This window comes from Columba livia, chromosome 3, assembly GCF_036013475.1.
Source record: "Columba livia isolate bColLiv1 breed racing homer chromosome 3, bColLiv1.pat.W.v2, whole genome shotgun sequence".
In the NCBI taxonomy this organism is placed as follows: domain Eukaryota; kingdom Metazoa; phylum Chordata; class Aves; order Columbiformes; family Columbidae; genus Columba; species Columba livia.
The window spans coordinates 74,991,257-75,012,286 of NC_088604.1; the positions used below are offsets into that span (position 1 = coordinate 74,991,257).

The window sequence follows — 21,030 nt, forward strand, 5'->3', positions numbered from 1 at the left end:
AGGGATGTCCTCTGCCATTAGACAGCCTGCCCCCTTAGCTCAATACCTCCCCATCCACTGGGTTGGTTCCATGGGAAGCGTGTTTTCTGCTCATCACACTGTACCTTCCCAGAACACTCAGTTTTACAAATATGGACTCATAAACTCTGTCAACAAAACTACCAGAGTTTCCTGGAAGTTAGTGGTAAAGCAGTGTGTCCCTTCTACATCACTTTGTGTGGACAAAACAGCCTTGCATGAGGAGGAACCTCTGCTCAATGCTTCCCTACCTGTTCTGCCTCTTAGGTTTCCTCAGTGGAGCTGGAACCCAAAGACTTTTCACAGCAAACCCACTCAGGGAAAACTGTGAAGCCTACAGAAACACTGTTGTAACTCTGCCAATGGAACAGCCAAAACATAATTCTGTACAAATCCTGTATCAGAATCAGATGCTGGGAATGAAAAGTGTAGCTGAATTCTCTGGGCCTCCTTGACTGATCGAGATTGAAGCAGCTGTAAAGAAGACCAGTTTCAAAGCTATGAAAGAGAAACACTCAGAAACACATAGCCATTTGGGAATATTTTTTTCAGAAAATGTGACCTGACAATTCTTTGTTGTGAGCTGTAAAAAAATCTGTTCTAGTTCTTAGTATTAATAATATCTATCACAATTGTGCTTAGCTCATCTTATATAGAAAAATGTGTGGATGCATTTACAGAATTATACAAAGTAGCACTGAGGTTACCTAGATTCAGCTACCTAAAAGTTAAATTTTGAAATCAGACTAGTGTCCTAGGAATCTTCCTAACAGAGGGAGGTGCGTGCTTCCAGAGGAAAGTTCATTACTCTATTGTTAGACCTCTGTCTTGGTGTATTGCCTTCTGGGGGCACCCATTCTTCCCTGAGACTGTTTTACCCTCTGAGGAAGTCTAATTAAAAGATACAACAATTCATTTATCACTTCTTTAAGAATAATCTGTTGAAGGGTTATGTTATGGGAAAATGGGCCATATTTTTTAAAACTTATTGTGAATCATAGCTTGTCAGCTGAGCAATAGTGATCAATTACTTCATACTCCTCACCATATTAATCCTAGGTTTTCCTCACCAAGGCTAAACAGATAGGTAACCTGCTGTATTTGAGTTCTGCAGAATGAGCTGAAATCTTAAAATTTTATGTACTGGTAAATACAAAGTTTGTGTGACGAAAAAAAAACAAAAACACTTGTATTTTCATATCCTAGTGAGAAATTCTGTTAACTCCGCAAGTGTTATGTTTGCTTTTAGATGAAGCTGTATGTGACTTATTGGACATGAAGAAGTATTTAATATCTTGAACTGAGTTTAAGCAAGAATTACAGTACACAAATGTAACATTTTTCATCCTGTAAACCACAGCTCAGGTGCTGCCTAACCCCAGAGGTGAAACAACTAATTTTTTGTCTTAAAGGTCTCTAGACACCCAAGCTCTGCTTCAAGACATGTCCAAGCACTCTTCTGTCTTAACAGGCTCTGAGCCCTGGGGCTTCTTGAAACTATGTACAGCTCATTTGAACTTCACAGTAAGATCTCATCTTTCCCTTATACTCAGCACTTTTGGAATATGAGTGCTCTTTATGACCTTCCATCTGGGCCACTCCAGATGGAAACAGCTGAAAATGCTGATAATTTTTACAAACCTTTTGTAAAGCTATAGCATGTAGGCTTGCTTCTCCAGAAAAGCATTCAGTACAATAAAATACTTGCTAATACTGGTCTGCCTACACAAGCCCAAAAGAACAATCTCAGTTTTACTAAAATTTTATTTTTAGCCTATCACTTTCAAAATGCTTTCTTCACTTCAGAATTATTTGCAGGCTGAATGGCTCACAACAGCTCTTCTGGTAATTGCAACCTGGTTCAAAATTCTTGGCACTGGTCTAAGGAAAAATGAGCCAACCTGAGAAGCAGGGTCTCCTGGTGGCCTGAGGGGAAACATTGACAGGAGGCTAAGGCACTGCTGAGAAGGCATTTGAAAGCTAATGGCATATGAAATAGTGTATATGTGTTGGTTAATAAAGCATAGCATAATTATCTGTGTTCTATGCAAAAAGATTCAGGAAGAAAAATAAATTTCCATTTCTAACAGCTTCTCTTCCAGGAACCTAAATTTACAGACTTCCCACAGAAACTTAATTTAAAGGCCACTTAAATCTTAGTGACATTATGAAAACCAGCCTACGCTTTACACAGAGTTGCTTCTGAACACAGTTCTTCAGCTGCTCCTTGTCTGGCATGCTGAGAAGTGCTGGTCAGTTCTACATGGGAGTTCTAGTTTCACCCTGTTCAAAGAATATCTGAGTAATATGCACTTGGGGTGGTATCATGAACCTTCTCTATAGTGACAAACCTCCCTGGGTGGCAAAAGTTGAGTCTGATTTTAGATGGTCTTAATCAACTTCTAGTCTCTACTGGCACGACAGCAACTGCATTCTTGCTTGAGATGCTACAAGTGCTGATGAAGATGAGGGTGATTTGTGTCAAACTGTGCCCAGTACCAGCACTGGCCTATCCCTATCTACATCCCATTAGGCAAGAGTGATTCTGAAGTGAGTGGGTAAAAGGGAAAGCAATCGGGTCCCACATGTATAAGAGAGCAGATCACTAGGGATTTTGTGGTCAGGAGACTAGAAGTTCAAGCTGTTTCTAGCTGTAAAAGCTACATCCCCCGTATACCTTTGTTTTTCCATCTGCCTGTGTGCCTTTTACTGCAATTGTCTCTGTGAACACATCACTTAGAGCAAATCTTATCATTCGTGTGCTTATTCTCAACTTCTTGGGCAGTATGTACCTGTCCTGCAGCAGCACAGAGTTACTCTTTGACCAGCATCTACTAAGATATTTTCAGCTTACCTTTAGAAATGTTCTTGCCTAGTTTTCTGCCATTTGGGGAGGAAGAAAGGAACAGGTGAAACATCCTTCAAGCTTCAGCAGATGGTTGACTGTGACTCCCAGCTGCATACCAGATCAGGGGAAGTCACACAGTTCAGCCAGTGTGATATATATACACACACATGGAGCAAAAAGACTGCCAAAGACAAGTAAACTCAGCTGAAGAATCAGCTGAAACATATTACCTCAAGAACCTTTATTTTCGGCAGTTTTTGTACTGCTGTGAAGCCACCCTTGGTAAACTATCCTTGAAAGCACATAGTGTAAATCCAGTTGCCCATGTGTTGTTGCACATTGTCATTTGTCTGTGCTTTGTTCTCCTTTAGGGGCACTTGATCTGTACAGCCTCTGAAAGTCTGCTTGTCATGATGGCCCACACTTCTAGCTAACAGGGTGCAAAAGGACCTTACAGGCAATGTATTCTGAGAGGAAGGGCTTGTTTCCTGCCTTAGGCACAGAAAATCTCTGCTGCTATAGCATCACTATGCCATGGGCAAGATAACTCATCCCAGGAGGTCACTGAATAGTGTTTGGCAAGGGGCTGATTTGTGCCGAAGCCAGCTTGGTAACGTAATTTTATTGCATTGAAGATGTCATTTGGGACTCCCAGCCAGAATCAAAGGCCTGAGAAGATTATTCTAGCCCCATGTGTCTGGTTTAACCTGTTGTGCAATCTCACACATGCACAGATATGTTGAACCACACTACATAGTCTCTACATAGAAGAACTGTGGTATTAATATTTTTAAACTAGTTTTAAAAATACCTCTGATATTATATCTTTTAAGTTTTTCCAGGTGGACTTTGTTTTGTTGGTATTATAACTAAGTTTATCAGTTGAGAGCTTTTATGGTATTAATAAAATAATTTATTAGCAGAGATAGAATATTTAGGCAATGCAGTATTTATTTTATCCAAGTTTTAAAAGATGATGGTACTGACTGAATATAGAAAATGTTCATAGAATTTGATAGGAATGAAACTAAAAGGGTTCCCTAAACTAAACAGGAGAGTTATAGGAGTAGTTGTAAACACATAGGGAAATATATAGTCTCCAGAGTCTATGACTGTTTATAAAATAGTTAACCCTATTGAATTCCATAGCAAGAACAGCATTTCCTATTAAATACTTGCATTAAAACAAACAAACAAACAAACAAAAAGAAACAAACAAAAAAAACAAACTTAGGACTTTTTTTGATTTCAGGTGTGCTGTGCGTGTAAAACTCCCACCAACACTGGCAGTAATGAGGGCACAAGCACACTGGGGATATGGGCCCATTAAAATGGCTCAAGCTTCCAGTCAGGCCATTAGTTATTGAATCTAGTGGATGTGACTCTTGTTTCTACTCTACCTATATACAGTATTAATTTGTGTCTCACAGATCTGCATTACTTTCAAAAGACAGAGGCAGAAGACTTTAATGTAGCTTCCAGATCCTTTGATAAGCTGCTGGCATTTTCATTTCAGTAGAGCCTTGCCTTCCCCATGTTCTAGCAGTAGCACGGTAACCATGCACAGCTGTTGATGCTTTTAAGAGACATTCCTGTGTTCTTAAATCGTTTGCTGTGATGTTTCAAAAAGTACACCAGAGGGCAAAAATTATTAACTGCTTTTCAAAGCCAGGCCAGCAGGAATGGGTATGCAGAGCCCTGCGTGTCCCTGGCCTAGGTGTGAGCTGTGTTTTGGGTGAGGCTGATGGGTTTGTTTGCGCAGACAGGCCTCACCCGACCTGGTGCTCTGGGCTCCTTCTGCACCGTTGTTCTGGAGACCAGTCCTCCTCCTCCTGACTAAACACAAACCAGATGGTACCTCCCAAAGTGAACAAATGCTTCTTTCTTTTTTTAGTGTGAGGGTAATCCATACAAAATGTTAAAAATGCAAAATACAAAAAGTAGCATGATAAATGTAGTTCCACGGCAAAGGAATCACATGACTATGAAAAGACTTGTTAGATACATCCTGATAAACAATCAGGCTGCTTTAAATATCCTTACCAGGAAAAAAGAAAGAAGGAGTACATTTTCCCTTTGAAGTTTTGTCAAGTGTAGCAATCACAGATTGTACTGTTTTTACTAACCTAAGTACCTTACAGACCTTTTTTTCATTTTTGTTGTTTTTCTGCAAGGCAGCTATAAACAGAGAGCATAGCTACTCACACTTTTGGGTATTTTGCAGAAAGCAATGTTGGAGAGGATTTTGGATATATTCTGCCATTGTCTTCTGTATTGCAGTGCTACATGTGGGCAGGATTTCCTGTGCCAAAAGAAATGAGAGGACTCCTCTGTGCTATTATTATCACCAAGAATGACTGATTCTGTTGTAGCAATAGTAAATGTAAAGTACCAGCCATGATGGGTCTGATTTTTCAATTGCATACTGGAGGGTACATGTGAGGAAAAATCATTGCTGCATCTGATTATCTTGTATAGCATTAGATGACAGAAAATTAAGTGCTTTATAAATCCAAACTACCTAAAACATGGGTTTTCTAAGGCTTAACTAGTTTCTTCCAAGTCAGACTTATACCCTTGGCGGCTGGTGATTGTCACCCCATAAACAGAGACTGACATTTGTACAGCCTGTTCAGCCAAGACCCAAGAAGGAACATCATGGATGTTGTTTCATCTCCAGATGTTCTGTGTGACAACTCCTCACCACAGCTCAGATGAAGTCCTTTGAGGCCAAAGCAAGACGATCTGAAGGAATGCTGACAAAAAGATTAAAATGTTCAATGTATTTTACACAAATTTGAACATCTGTGGTGCTCAAGGAGGATTCCATGGAGCTCTGTAAATGTTGTTACATGTAATTAGCTCCACAGCATGGGTGCATTATTGTCCTCAGTTTATGGCTAGGGAGATTGGCACAGAAAAGATAAGCAATTAGCCTTTGGGAAACAAAAATGTTTTATACCCCAGAAGGAAGCTGAACCCAAGCAAGTCAAGCAGTAAACCTGTCCATCTCTTATTTTCCATAACACCATTTTGTAGAACTACTGTTTTTAATTTGGAGGAGATGGCAAACAACATTTCTTGGTTACAAAGTAGTGTTGTGCTTTATAGCAGTAAGACAAGAAGGGAAGCACATTTCTTAGCAGATTTCTTTCTCATAGGTATCTAATAGCAATTGCCAATACCAAGAACATGAGGCATGAACTGATGTGATTCATTATTCAGGCATCAAAAAGGAGAAGGTTGTTTTAAAGGCTGTGTGATTCCTTTTAAAAGGCTATTTCTCTCTTTTGACTTCTAGTTTCTGATTCTGTGTGATACACTTAAAATATATTTTTAGCTTTTCTCTACAACCACTGGAATTAGAGGCATCACTATTGTTGAGAATGAAACATGAAATCCCTTTCAGAAAGAAGCTGGGGTTTCGGGAAAAGGCAGTTTCTATGAGGCTTGTCATAGCCACATGGCTCAGTATTATTTTTGCTTCCTCTAGCTGAATAATATTTTAAAATATCCATATCTCTGCATGAACAACATGAAAAGAGAAAGTGAACAGGATCTTTCTGCTGCTCTCAGATCACACAGCTGTTAACACTTCCATCTAAGATGTCTGACGCAGGTCTCTGGGTTGTGATCTGCTGATGAGACCGGAGACATCTCCTATGTACATGGCAATACCCCCTGGCCCTGGCAGACACCACAATGCTTAGAGAGAAGTGGTGGCTGCAAGAAAAATTTCTCTCTGATATGGCTTCCATTCAGGAGGCCCAAGGCTTCCTTGTACCACTGTTTTGATATAGTGTACGTGACTTTATTGAAGCAATTGGTGTTGCTCCATATTTAGAAGTTGTCCCTTATCACACTCATGCAACCCCCATTGTTGCCTGGAGATGCACAGAGACAACCAGACACTGAGCAGCACTGGTTAACACAAGAGCAGCAAGTGCTCTGCCAAACATTTAGGAAAGAGAGTGCTAGGCTTAGGGGAATTCAACTTGACTTCCAGATCCTAGCCTAAGCTTTGAAGCTGTTAAAAAGAAACAGATATTTTTTGAAGTGTCATAATAGTAAAAAGTCTTTTTCAAATTTGTTTTGAAACTTTTGACACCTGAAACAGTGTAAAACACCTAGGAACAGATGTGTTGGTCTTCCTGCATGGGAAGGAGCAACCCCATGGATGTGAAGAGGTTTATCAGTTGAAGGTGAAAGTGTCTGTGTGCTTCACACAGCCATGGTCAATTTTACCCTTGCTGCAAGGATGAAAAGCAGTGGAGCAGAGCAGTGGGATTTCTGTCTGAATCCAGACACAAGCACACACACGTGGTCCAGGAATGGGCAGCTGGGTTGGGAGGTCCCACGGTCAGGGCCAGCAAGATCATGGCAGTGGTGAATGGGCTCCAGGGCTCCTCTGACACTCCAGAATAGCCATGAAGGGCCAACAGTCCTGCGGATCCTTCTAAGTCCCACCACTGGCAAATGGCACTATCTCAAGCTGGCTGAGAAGAGAAGGTAGTTACAAACTCACAAGAGCTTTACAGAGCCAGTGGTCAAAGAGTGTGGGGCAAAAAATTCCCTCCTGAAAGGCTGAGCCCTCTTTTGGATGTTGGTTAGTGTGTACCCTTCTCACAGCATGAGAGGAGTGAGCAAATGGTCTGAGAGCAGGTGAGTTTTACAATGTCTGGCAACAGGCAAGCATGGTTGGTCCTGTGAAGTCTGGGCAAGTAATGCAAGAGCAGACGCTAGGTTCAGAATCCATTTGAAGGGACACTATCTAATTTCTATATACTACCATATTATCAAAAATTACTAATTAAATAAACTAGCTGTTACACTGAATATTTAGAGAAAGTTTTGTGGGAAGGAAGTTTTTGTAATTCCAAAAAACAGCAGAATCAGAGGAAATGGCAAGTAACCCTTGGAGACAACACTGAAATTTTGTTTATATGGAAGTGAAATGGCCAGAGCTTGGTGAGGTAGATGCCTGCAGTCCACTGGGAAAAGACAGTGCCCTGCAGAGTGGCTTTCCAGCTCCGGCAGAAAAAGAATCTTGCCATGAGACCTCTGTGGCTCTATGATTTTGTGTATGCACTACAGTTCTCCTTCCTTAACCCATCTTTAGGATACCAGCCAGCTGTTAATGCCAGCAAACGAAGGCGACGAGCTGCGGGGGGTGGGGGGAGGGAGAGGGCTCTGAATTTTGTTTGTGCTGGTTTTGGAAGAAGAGTAGAGACACTGCTGGTTTTTGCCTGCTCTGGGCAGATTCCCAGCGGCTTGCACAGCATTGCGTGGTGGCACTGTGGAGAATGTAGAAACAGGCAGAAGGGAAACTGCAGAAATGTACGCTCTGGGCTGGAGTGATGCAAACATTGGATTCACCTCTCTGAGGGTTGTGGTTGCAAACTCAGCAGCGTTTGTGCATTATAGAGATGCAAGATAGAAGGGACCATCTGGTTAGTGGTGTCCTGCTTTTTGTGAGGCTCCTTCTGACTGGCCAATGTCTGAGATATACAGGGGCAGCAAAGTCATGACCAAGCACAGAGTGAATCCCACTGGAGCTACTACTTTGTAAACTACAGGATTAACTGAGTTAGAGATACTCCAAATACTTAATTTCATGTTATTAAAGACTGGATACTCCTTCAGGTGTTGCAACATTTGGAACATATTGAACATTCTAAGTCCTGCATTCAGGGCTTTATCTGTAGTCATTTGGAAAGCTAGACCTTGGCAATGCTGTTTGAAAAGCCTCCCTGAGCCAGGAACCCAAATGATGCTTTTACATTCTGATGAGACATGGGAACATCCCATCTGTGTGGCAAAGCTGCTGTTGCGTCTGGTCCCTCTCAGCCCAGCACTGCCTTAACAGACACTGTCATACAAATGTTCACACTAAAGGGATTCCTATCCTCCCCACTCTCCCCCAGATCCAAACCACTATAAATACAGTGGTGTGACTACATTAATGATCTGGGCACTGTTATTTGACATTGCATAATGATGAGAAAATATTCAGACCTCGCAAAGTCAAAAGCCCAGGCTGCTCTTGCTTTAAGGGATGAGCACTAGGTGTCACTGCAGGCAAGGAAAAGGCATCATTTGAGCTGGACCCCTTGAGGATCCCAGGAACTGCCAGGGAAAAATGTCATTTTTATTTTTGCATTTGAGAAAAAAATAGATTTTGATGGTGACAGAGAAATAAAGAAAAAGACAAAGAGGTTATAAATACAGATATAATTATTAAAATGTCATATAAATTTTATGTAGATAGCATATTTTATTCAGAAGGGAAAAAGAATTTGTATGGTCAATTGCAGTCTATTCCAGAATTATCTTTTTTAGCACACAGTAATAGAGTCCTCATCTTGTTTCAGCTGAAGACTGTCATCTGTCATGCTGAAAAGCTCTGCTGTGTTGAAACTACTCAATATTATTTCCCTAATTAACAGCAACTTTAGATAACTGATGTTACACCATTTAAGACAGTTGTGGCATGAGAGATTAGGGAACACCAATATGTAAGTGCAGAGCATACTAAACCAGAAACAAACCTGTGGAAAACATCCATACCTCTGCAACATCTCAAACTTCCTTGTTCTCTCATCTTTCTTGAACTTTTAAACCTTTTCTCCCAGTTTCTTTCCCTCTATGTCCTAAATATGCTTATCTCCTCTCCTTTTCCAATCTAAATGTGTTCTGAAATGATTGCAGTTGGAAAAATTAGAGTGATGAAATATAAGCTTAGAGTAAATGAATCTTTGCATTTCTTCATGTCTGGATTTCATAATTTGCTGATTTGTGATGTAGAAGAGCAGCATGAATGAGAAACAAAGTTCTGGCAATGCTTTTTTTTTCCTTCTTTCTGTCTTTTAACAAATAATACCCCCCCTAAAACCTTACATAGCTCCCTTGTGAGTTCTTCCTATGCTAATTAAGTTCAAATGAAATGTAGAGGCTTTTATTTACTTTTTTATTTATTAAATGTGTCCAGACAGCCTCTGGCTACCATTAGAAATTTGCAAATAAAACAGATGGCTTGTTGATCTGTGTCAGCTCAGCTCAGAGTCCCCTCCAGGATAAACCAGACATGCTCACCACCACGTCCTCAGTCAAGGGCCTGAGCAAACAGTTGAGCCATGCACCCTGCCCAAAAAATCAACAAACTGGGATACTGGCAGACCAGTGGAGGAAATGAAATTCACAAGTAGACAGAACTCCTACTGGTGAGTAGGTAGGAGGCATTTCCATTCTGAAATGCCCCTGCTAAGAATGACAGGTAAAAGAATATCCCTGCTGGCCTTCTGCAAAAAGAATGGAATCGGGAGGTGTTTTGGGATCTGCAATGTCTTCTGCCAGCGGTGGACTCGAGGCTGAGTTCTGCGCTCACCCACTGACAGGAGTACTTTCCACCGAAACGGGTGGGTAATAATGTATCTACAAAGGTTCCTTGCAGGGCTGAAGCTCGATGGATAAGGCTGTTGATTTTGCAGTTTCAGGGAAAGGATACAGATTCAAGGCCCTGAGTGAGCTGCTCTTGACCCTGCCTTCAGTAGAGGGGCTGAGCTAGAGACATCTAGTCTTCCTCACCTTCCTTACCTTCCCACCACCTCACCTTCCCACCTTTCTCACCTTCCCACCACCTCACCTTCCCACCTTCCTCACCTTCCCATCTCAGGGGTACTATGACCCAGAAAGTCTTTTCCAATTCTAATTCCCAGGTTCATAGGTTGTGTTACAGAGAAAAGACAGAGAACTTGTGATTCTGGTTTACACATTTGTAGAGGAGAAAAAAAGAGTGAGTTCAAAGACGTTGTATTAATAGTAGGACCAAAGCACTCTAAGAAAAGAATGTGACCTCGTGGTGGCCTGCCAAATTTGCTCTACTTTAGTTTAGAAACTTCATCTATTTTCACCCCGTTACTTCAAGCGCAAAACTATCCTGTTAAGAATGGGTGTTAGCAGGTTAAAGAGCTGCAGGCTGATAAATGCAGATGTCCTCAGTCAAGCCTGATGAGAGGCACTTACATGCCACATGGGCTGCTAACAGGACAATCTATCAACTCTGTAGGTGTCCAGACCATAACTGAGGTAAGCTGGCACATGACAGGCAATTATTAATAAGCTGTGCATAACAAGATGTGTGACACACAACTAACATCAGATGCTGTCTTCTTCTTATTGATGTTGTAAAAAAAATGGTTCGAAGGTGAGCTGAGGTAAACTGGAAAGTTTTGGGTTGCTGGATTTTTTTTTTAAGGTTTAACAATTTTGTATGTAATTATTGAGTCAGAAGATCATGCAGTTATAAAGAATTTAGCTTAAAATAATGGTTTTGTTAATTACTTGTGCTGTTTTAGGTCAAGGCCTACATTCAGGGTTCAGTTCCCTGAGTAAGAAGAATGTCTTGCAAACAACTTGAAACAGAGCATTTTGCTGAATTCTCCTGAATTCATTACTATAGAGTATGGGTTTGCTGCTTTCTTCTGACTCAGTGACAGCAAGGGCTACTGTTTCTGTGTCAGTCCTTATGATCTTGGTATGTTTGGCACCATCCCATCATTCTCCTTTCTGCTTCTGTTTTCTGTCCCATATTTCCTCTCTTAGCTTATTTTCTTTCATTTGGTCATGTTCGTGTCTTTTCCATAAACTTCATATGCTTTCCTCATTTTTCTTCTCTCCTTGAACACAAGCTGTCCTTTAGCAGGACCAGTTCTGTAAATATGTGGGTCCTGCTGAATCACTTGTTAATATCATCCCCACAGACTTCTTGAACAACTGTTTCCAATTGCACATCAGCACATCACAACTGCCAAAAATGGCACTCAAAGGGAAACAAACTGCCACTCAACATGCCCAGCATGACACCAAACACATGTGATGTCACTCCACAACCACAGGACTTACTGTTATTTTGTTTTGATTTTCCCCAGCCACTGGTATTGGACTAGAAACTTCACAAGAATGGTTATTTAATGGCAGCAATACAAGGCAGATAGTCTGGGCCTTAGAAAGCTGTGATTTGATTTTGCCCTGGCCAGTCTGAGAGTCAAAGGACCTGACATGACACAGGCTCAGACAAAAAGAAGACATATCATGGTGATTTCATAAGAGGAATTGAGCTTTTATAATAAACTTAGGGACAACAAGATGAACGGCAAAGGTTTAAAAGAGCATGTGGTGCGATACCACCTACTTCTCTTCTAGGATATGTTGGAAAATATTTGTCTTTTTTACTCTAGCTTGGAGCACAACAAAGCTCTGTCCTTTCTTATTAGTTAGGAGAATCATATGACTAATCAAAATACAGAGCTTGATTTTGACTATATAATGTATAGTCTCTTTCTAGCCCTGAGCCAGCAGTCACTTGAGTACTATCATGTACTGTACACTGCAGAGTATTTAACCTATGCCTTTTCAACAAAGTATAACACAGAAGCTAAGAAGAGCAGAGCTAGATCCAGATCAAGTGGAGTGAGATGGACATGGCTCTGTAATGGCTTCTTCTCTTAAAGAAGAAATGACCAGAGCCTCCCATGCTATCTTTTCAAAGAAAAAAAGACACTGTCATCAGTATTACCTGCTTGAGCTAAAATTCAGAGGAAATAAAATTGTAATCTCATATGGCTTTCTGTAATGAAGAGGTGCTAGAGAACACAATGAGCTTCAAAAAGAGCAGGTACTAGCACATACATGGACCATCTTTCCATTGACTTCCTGTTAAGAGACATCTCCTTCCAGATACAGCCCTGTCTCTTTTTTGTCTAACCATCAGGTTACCAGATCTATATATTTTTCTTGCTTATTTGGATCAATTTTAAACAACACATGGAAGGTTTCTTCTGAGGCACTTGGTCAAGAAAATACATCCAAATACTCATCTAATGAAAATATGACAGGAAGTGTTTAGCTCCCCCCCGTTATTCATCAAATCTTAGTCCTCCCTAAGAGACCCAAAAGCTTAATTTGTTGTACAGGCTATGCCGTAAGGTTTCCTCTGCTTTTAATTGTACAAATTGTATCTGGTGTTTTCTGTTGCCACAGTGCTTTGTGATGAGTGCTGCAGGGAGAGGTTGAGAGGGTGTGCCAACCCCATTCCTCTGCCATAACCAAACATGATATTCCAAGTGTTTATGATAGATTGAAACTACAGTGACAATAACTTTGCACATGTGCTCCAGGCATGCATGTGCATGCATCATGGCAAGGCTCTGAAAAAATTCCTGTTAAGTGTTTCCTCTGTCACCCTTTGTTTTAAGACCCTTACTAACAATTCAAAATAGAAAGTATTTCTTGTTGTGGACATCATCTCCAGTTCTCAGACAATCAACAGAAATACCAAAGTTTTCACAGTGGTGCTTTCCCCTGAAAATACTTTCTTCAAAATTTTTATTCCATAAATTGTCTATCTGCAAAATTTGAGCCCAGTTGTGATAGGCTTGTGGCATCATATGATATAATTTCTGTTATCTAGATTTGATAAACAGGAAAGCATTTCCTGCAAGAATTGTCGCACGTGCATTTTTGGTGATAATCTCATGGGGGAATATTCAAACGACTTTACTAATTCATTTTCTCTGGGCATTCACTTCAATGTTTCAGGAAAGATTGAAATGTCAAAGAGAAATAGTGGCATAGACATATGTATTTACTTGCAGTTACAGAAGATTCTTTGATTATTTTTTCAGTTCTGATCTTCTGGAATTTTAAATAGATTCATGAATTTTTATGTGCCCACAAAGTACAAAATCTCATTTTGGTTGGTCACAGAAATGTAATTTATCCTCACAGATTTCATCAGAGCTTCATATTTCAAGTCAGGTTATCAGCACTCGAATCTGTAGAACAGAAATAGGAATTCCATGCGGTTTTTTTTTTTGAAGACTGATTGGCTTTCTGCTGAGTTTACTAGACAAAGAAATATGCCAAACATCTTTGTATTTTAACCACAGATTTGCATTTTATCATTGTCTCATTCCAATTTGCTTATTTCTCTTTTTTTTCTAGAGGCTGAGCTATAATTTTGTCTTATAAAGAAAATGTACTTCTCATCAAAACCTTTTACAAGCCATCAAAGAAAGAATTATAATGATAACTAAAAAATAGCTGCTTTGGTTAGAGAATGGACTATCATCTGTGAACAGGAGATACATTGAATTAGGTACCAAAATAAATAAAGAAGAAAAATACATTTTAAAAGGTCACTTGAATTTGATAACACTTTTCTATCCAAGTCAACGTACAAGACTCTTGTAGTGTTGCCAGTTCACACGATTTAAGCTTTAAAATTTCAAAAGTGAGCATTCTGCTGTGAACCTTGAAATTGGCCTGTTTGCAAATCTTAGGCTGAAATATCAACATCATGTTGAGAAGTGTCCACTGAGAGCACAAGTGCAAATCATACAATTTCTTCAGGGACACAAATCATCCAACTGGGAATAGAAATGGTATCAGATGACTCAGTTTCAAACCAAAGTAACCTGACAGTGAACATTTACAAATTCCTAAATGGAGAACATTTGGTATGTTAACATTGAAAGCAGGAGTGTTAAAATCACTGGGTTCAATACTTGCCGCAAACAACAGGGCAGACTGTTCATAAAGAAGTTAAGAAACTCTCAGTAATGATTGCTTCAGAAAAGCAAGTGTGATCTATCTCTTTTCCCTCTGCAAGTCAGAGTGAAGAGGGAGGTTAGCACAGGGCTGTCACTATCCTTTAGCATAAAGACACCCATCGCTCGCTGTAGAAGGTCCATTACTAGTGCACAACAACAGCTAATGCACTTATACACTGGATGTTGTGTTATTAATGGCCCTGCTAATAGCTGGTGACAGTGAGAGAGTGAATTTCCACAGTTCACAGCCCTTTGTAAGGCTTCTTCTGGAACATTTCTCTCCACTATCATCACCCAGACTCCCCCTCTGACCTCTTTATCAGTCAGTGAGTGGTACCAGAGGCTTAAGACACATAATCACAGCAGTGTGCCATATATACTCTGCAGAACGGCACAATACAGAGGGAAAAATTAGAAAAAAAACCCAAAAACCATTGCTTTAAAAAATACAAGTTCCTTCCTGAGGTAATGATAATGTAATTTCATTTCACTTTCTTCTTTTGTCCTTACTAACTTTACACATATTTTAAGATTTCATCTTCAAGTGAATCTTCATTTTATAGATATGCAACCTGATCTAAAATTCACTGGGGTCAGTGAAAGTGCTGCCATCAGATTCAGTAGACTGGGATCAAGTCTGTATCTGCTTAGAGCTTTGAGTCCCCATGCTGAACCTGGCTCATCTATGTATTTGAAGAATTTAAAAGTAACCTTAAAAGAAAACACTTTTGTGTTTACTTCCTCTTCTGCCTCCCTTTCAAGAGGAAAAGAAGTAGCTGCTCATTTCAGTACTTCTGCAATTGAAGGTAAAATCAGCAGCTACAGGTTACAATTTATTTCAAGTCCACTTTGTGCTCAGCAAACCTTTGAAAATGGAAGCTTTTCACTCGTCTCTTTGCTCCACAGACCAAGTGGTTGAGTGAATCCCCATTGTCTGGTACAGATAATGTTACACAGGTGATGCTGAAGCCCAGTACTGTCTCTTGGACTGCTCTTCGTGTCTGCAGGAGCACCTGCAGTCTTCCAGGACCTTCAAAGCCTTGCACTTGGCCTTTCACAGAAACATATCTAAACATGGTGCTGCTGGTGGTGGCTGTAACAGGAAGGGTAGCTGTAATGTACTGCTCCATCTGAGACAGTAGAGGCAACGAATCTCACTATTCCATCTCTTGAAATTGTCAAAGCTTATTTGAGACACTTCCTTTACCACTCACACTACTAATGGTTACTGTACTTCCATAGAAAGCCTAGGTCGTAAGGTGGGCAAAACCATTAGAGCTGTTAGAAGAGTTTTAAAATACTCCTTTTTTTCAGGAGCATCTAGAAGTTTGTATTACAAAGCAATTTCCATAATTAAAAGATTGGTGGAGCTATTTTCAAGCCTGCTTTACAGTAGAAGTAACTTCAATCTTCCTGTTACTCTTTTCCGTGTTTTTAGACTGCTAGAAGAGCACTTAAATGAATCACTTAGGGTATGTTCAATTTTTTAAATAAGTTCTTAAAGGAATCTTTCGGTTGGTTTGTTTCCTTAATGCTAAATAAGTATATAGTCCTTATTCAAACTCAGAAAAGCTGCTCAGTTAGCATAATGCAAAGAACTACCCTGGTTTGCACAATATTGCTCAGGTCTGGTCAAATGGGAAGAATAAATATACTTCCCCATCACTCTCAGTTTGGTTTTCATTGTTTATTAATGCCAGTGGTACATTTCAGTTTTATTAGGAGTCTTTGGGAATTGAGGTGGTACCTTTTTCTTAGTTTTCTTTACCAGAAATCCCAGCCCGAAGAGTCAGGTCAATATATGATGCACTTTGATTAAGGGCACACAGGACACAGAACTTGTTCTAGAAGCACTAAGACTAATGCTGCCTGGCTCCCCAATAACATCTCATATAAGTGAAGACGATTCTGATGCTTCAGCAGTTGGAGGATCTCAGGGCTCTTTCTCTGTCTCAGCATCTAATTCTGGTCACCTACTTTAATGAAATTTGGATAACCTTAATTTTCTCAGAGATTGCTATTCCTCCATCATGTTGATCGATGAATTCAAAGGAGATGGGGCAGGTGGAGTGGTGAGATGCAAGCAGATGTATGCAGATCATGATAAATGTCTAATTTCTTTATTAAATCAGAAAGCAAATCAGCTATCATTACATTTTAGAAGAGTTTGGATTTCTGCAGATTTTGCATGGCTCCCTGGGCTGGGCTGGAAGAGAGAAGCCCAAGGTAAATGGTGGTTTTCCAGCCCAGCTTCTCAGTAGCTCCATGGGAAGCTATGGGCAGCTGCTCTGAGGCAGCCCCTTCTTTGCCCGGGACTAGACCTTGCCAGGTGCTGCACATGCTGGCCCCACTCCAGCAAAGCACTTAAGCACATGCTTAACTTTCAACACATCAATTACTCATGGAGAAGTCAAGCCTGGAGAAGCTGCTGCTGCAGAAATAGAAGTGAAAAGGAAATGGGGAGGTGGTGACCTTATTGCCTCTCTTTCCCAAGAGACCTGTCTGCAGACATCATTCAGGGCCTGGGGTAAAATGATCCCAGAGGCTAATAGGTCAATGACCTGCTACTCTGTCGCTGGCCTAGCCCCAACCTCTGCAAAAGAGAGGGGAAGGGAGAAGGGAAGATCTGTACAGTTTGTCAGATGTTATCACACTTGATAAGACAAAGCTTTGCTTTCAGGAATTTTTCTTTCCTAGTTTGCTATGAAAAAAGATGGCAATCCAGCAATCTGTGGTGGCAAAGAGGAAACTCACGATCTTTTGTTCTTGCTCTACCTCTCACGTCTGTGACAGGTTTCCTTTCTCCCTTAAGCTATTCCAATTTCTGGCTCTGCATGTGTCAAAATAAGTTTCCAAAACAAATCACAAATGTGTGGGGTAATTAGAGATGTCATTTTGATGTCACGGTGAAAGCACTTCCGTTCTCAAGAAGAATGCATCACCTGGTCAACAATATATTGTAATGATGATGAGAAATATGGGTTTTTTTTTGTTTGTTTGTTTGTTTGTCTTGCGTGTGTTTTTGTTTGTTGATTTTTTTTTTTTTTTATTGTGTTGGTTGGGTTTTCTTCTGTGTTTTTTTTTTCTCTTTTTTTGAGGGGTGTTGTTCTGGTAATTTTTTGTTATTGTTCTTTTCCTTTGTTTTCTTTTGTTTAATTTCATTTTTTTTTTCACTTGAGGGTTACGATAAGGACAAAGAGGAGAATTGCTGTATTCAGCTGCCATGCGAGCCCTTCTCTGTTTCAAAAACTCCTGGAAATGCTGCTGAGAGCTAGAGAGATATGCATAACCACTGAAACACATAAAAGTGGCCCTAGAGTCACCTCCTCAGAAATGTGGACATCTAGCTGAATTTAAACAAAATTTAAAAAAAATATATATTCAAAAATAACATTCAGAAAAATTGACACACAGGAAACTGAAAGGTAAGATCCATTCCTTCTGATCTCCAGTGACATGAAAAACTTCTTCTAAATGTTTGGAGGAGTATCTTTAAAAAGTACTGGAACAAACAGGCATGCAGCCCAGATCCTTACTCTTCCAGGGAGACCCTCAAGTGCACATCTGAAGCTTGCTTCACAATAAAGCCCAACACAATGATGACATTCTCACCAGGAATCTACTATATACTGTTCTCATAGTTTGTCTTTAATGTGAGCATTTTGTAGTAATGTCAACATATATGGAGATACTTATTTCAAAGGCTCCTTCTGCATGGGAGTTTAGGTGCACACAGAAAGAAATTATTTTCCCAGGAAACTGCCCTGCTTTAGTTTCTGTACTTCTGTGCCATGCATGACTCCCTGATCTCAGTAAAATTACATCTTGCTCCCCAGTCTTTCCTAAGGTCCCAGCAGCATCTCAGTCACAGGAAATTTCAATCAGAATTGAAGCAAAACTATGTTTTAGATGTGGAAAGACTGAAAATAATTGGAAAGGTATCTAAAATGCATACTGTGGGATGGGAAGAAGAATGGGCTTTCTAATTGAGATGCAGGACGCACTCAGATTTGCTCTCTTTACTGCTGTCCAATCCACTTTTGTTGAGTCATTTGCTTTCAGCATCTCTGGGCCTCCAGCTTCACAGAGAATCACTATGAATCCTTTCTCCCATCTTGCAAGCATGTTTTGCAATATGGCCTTTTTAAAAAAAAAAAAAAAATTGTGCAGGGAAGCACTACTCTGAGGCACAGAGCACAGAGAGGAGGCCTCTCTGAGGTGCAGTTTAGTGAAGTCACAGTATCACAGAATAGTTTGGGTTGGAACGGACCTTCAAAGGTCATCTAGTCTAACCCCCTTCAATGATCAGGAACATCTTCAAATAGATCAGGTTGCTCAGAGCCCCATCCAGCCTGGCCCTGAACGTCTCCAGGGATGGGGCATCCACCACGTCTCCATGCAATCTGTTCCAGTGTTTTGCCGCCCTCATTGTAAAAAATTTCTCCGTCATGTGTAGTCTGAATGTCCCCTCTTTTAGTTTAAAGTCATTACCCCTTGTCCTGTCATAACATGTTCTGCTAAAAAGTCTGTCCCCATCTTTCCTATACACCCCTTTTTAGCACTTAAAGGCTGAAATAAGGTCTCCAAGTGGAAGTGGTTTGCCAGTGACATCAGTTTAAGAATTCCTGCCCATCCCATCTTCTTGTCCTTGCCTGTGTACTGCAATTCACTGCCCTGTCAGTTGTGCCACTCTGAATTTTGCTGAAAGATGCTGAAAGCAGCTCAGGAAACTTAATCTAGTTAAAAAGAACTCTCCTCTCCCCAACATAATTTCTCATTTAGGTCAATTTACTGATAAGTACAGTGTAGTCCCATCAACAGATCCTAGCACAAGCAAGTGGGCTGTGAGATGTAGCACAGGGGTGGGAACAAAGACTCTGGGATTTCTTAAATTAGTTTAGCCAGCATTTCATGTCACTGCAGCCTGAGTAAAACTTTTTGGACTGAAGAAGTGTAGAAATGGTTATATGAGTCTGTGCTGCAACTCCAATATGAAACTTTGCCCTTCTGCATGAGTCTTTGTTCCCACAGCAGCTCTTTGCAAACATTAAGTGCTGTGTCCCTACAACACACCTGGCAGGCAGATACAGTATCCTCTTATCAGATGGGCAAAATGAGCTTTAGAGTGATCTCAGCCTTGCAGTGCAAGCCAAAGCGAGAGGCAGCGAGCAGCCAAGTTCTAGTTGCTGGACTGGCACTTTAGCTACCAGGCTTCTGCAGGGAACCAGTGGCCACTGATAGAAACTACCAACAGAAAAATGCTTCCAGCAGCAGTAAGAATGGGGTGAGGAGTAACAATGATATGACTTGCAGATGGTTTTCATTAAATGGAATTTTCATTGGATTAAAGATACCATTTGGAGTCTACAGTGGAACTGCTTGAAATACTTTAATCTAATCTTGAAGAGGCTTTTTGACCAAATCCAACATTTTGCTGGGAATTTTTCAACTCCACTGAAATTTCCTGAGGGATTCTTGGTTTGAAACAATAAAAAACCAAACCAAAACAAAACACAAAAATGGTCATTTCAAAACATTCATGTTTGCATTCATGTTTGTTAGTTTTATCACTGAAGATGAAATATATTTTATATAAAATTCATGTTTATACTTCTGAGAATAATTTTTTTTTTACCGGTTCTTGCCAGAGAAACTTTGTCATGGATTATCAGAAGAGACTGACTGGGCTACCAATACTGTAAAAAATGAAATGATTTTATGTGTTAAAGTAGTAACAAGAAAATACTTATTCCAGTGATGATGAATCTTTCCTGAAAGAAAGCTTCCTTCACCTTATAGATGGTGTTTATCTACAACTTTTCGAAAATATCCCTGTTTTCACAGTAAAAACTATGATCTTGTGGCATTATTTTGGCTCAGGGTTTTTGGGAGCAGAGGCTTAATAGTTAAAGGATAATTGCATTTAGCCAAATGTTACCCTTTTCACATAGAGTCATATCCTAACAAGACCCCATCAAGGTACAAATTACCTTGATCTGCAATGTACAATCTGAATAAAATTGTATAAATGCTCCAGCTCTATTTCCTGCTATATTCTTAGATGTTAACATAAAGTTTCTGAAGATTTTATTTTTGGGGACAAATCCACATAGGTAATCTCATGGGTAGATGCTGAAGCTAGAAGTGAACAAGGTAAGTAAGAGTCTTTCTTCTTTGAGTAGGCAAAAAAAAAAAAAAGTAGAATTGCAGTACTAGGTTTTTGAACCTCTCTCTCATTGCTTCAAAAACCAAACCAACTGAAACTTCAGCTGTATTTTCCTTCTAATTTTCAACTTTTCAAAATGAGATGTGAACCTCAGGCTCCAGTACAGACAGCCAAACCCCACCTAGGCTGAATTCTCAAAGGCCAGAGAAATCCCTTCTGATTATGGTTCATAAAAATAATTGTTTATAAGCGTGGAAAATAATATCCATATTTTTGTAAATAACGAAAACAAGTGGTGAGGGAGGATAAAGGAAGGGATGCAACTTGCAATTCTAAACTAACGGAACAAAAACAAAGCCAACAACCCCCTAAAAGATTCAGAAGTCCCA

At 40.1% G+C, this 21,030-nt stretch overlaps 1 protein-coding gene across 3 annotated transcripts in view; it reads left to right on the top strand.

Annotated features, from left to right (window-relative positions):
• Window positions 1-20,009, top strand: part of LOC102087770 (sulfotransferase 6B1) — a 49,074-nt gene extending 29,065 nt beyond the window's left edge. For 2 of the 3 annotated variants that reach the window (XR_010471467.1, XR_010471469.1), the window contains one exon: window positions 286-20,009. The gene's annotated coding sequence lies outside the window, so the exon portion shown is untranslated. The remainder of the gene's footprint in view (window positions 1-285) is intronic. The other variant, XR_010471468.1, reaches the window with a different exon arrangement.
• Window positions 20,010-21,030: the final 1,021 nt, after the last annotated feature.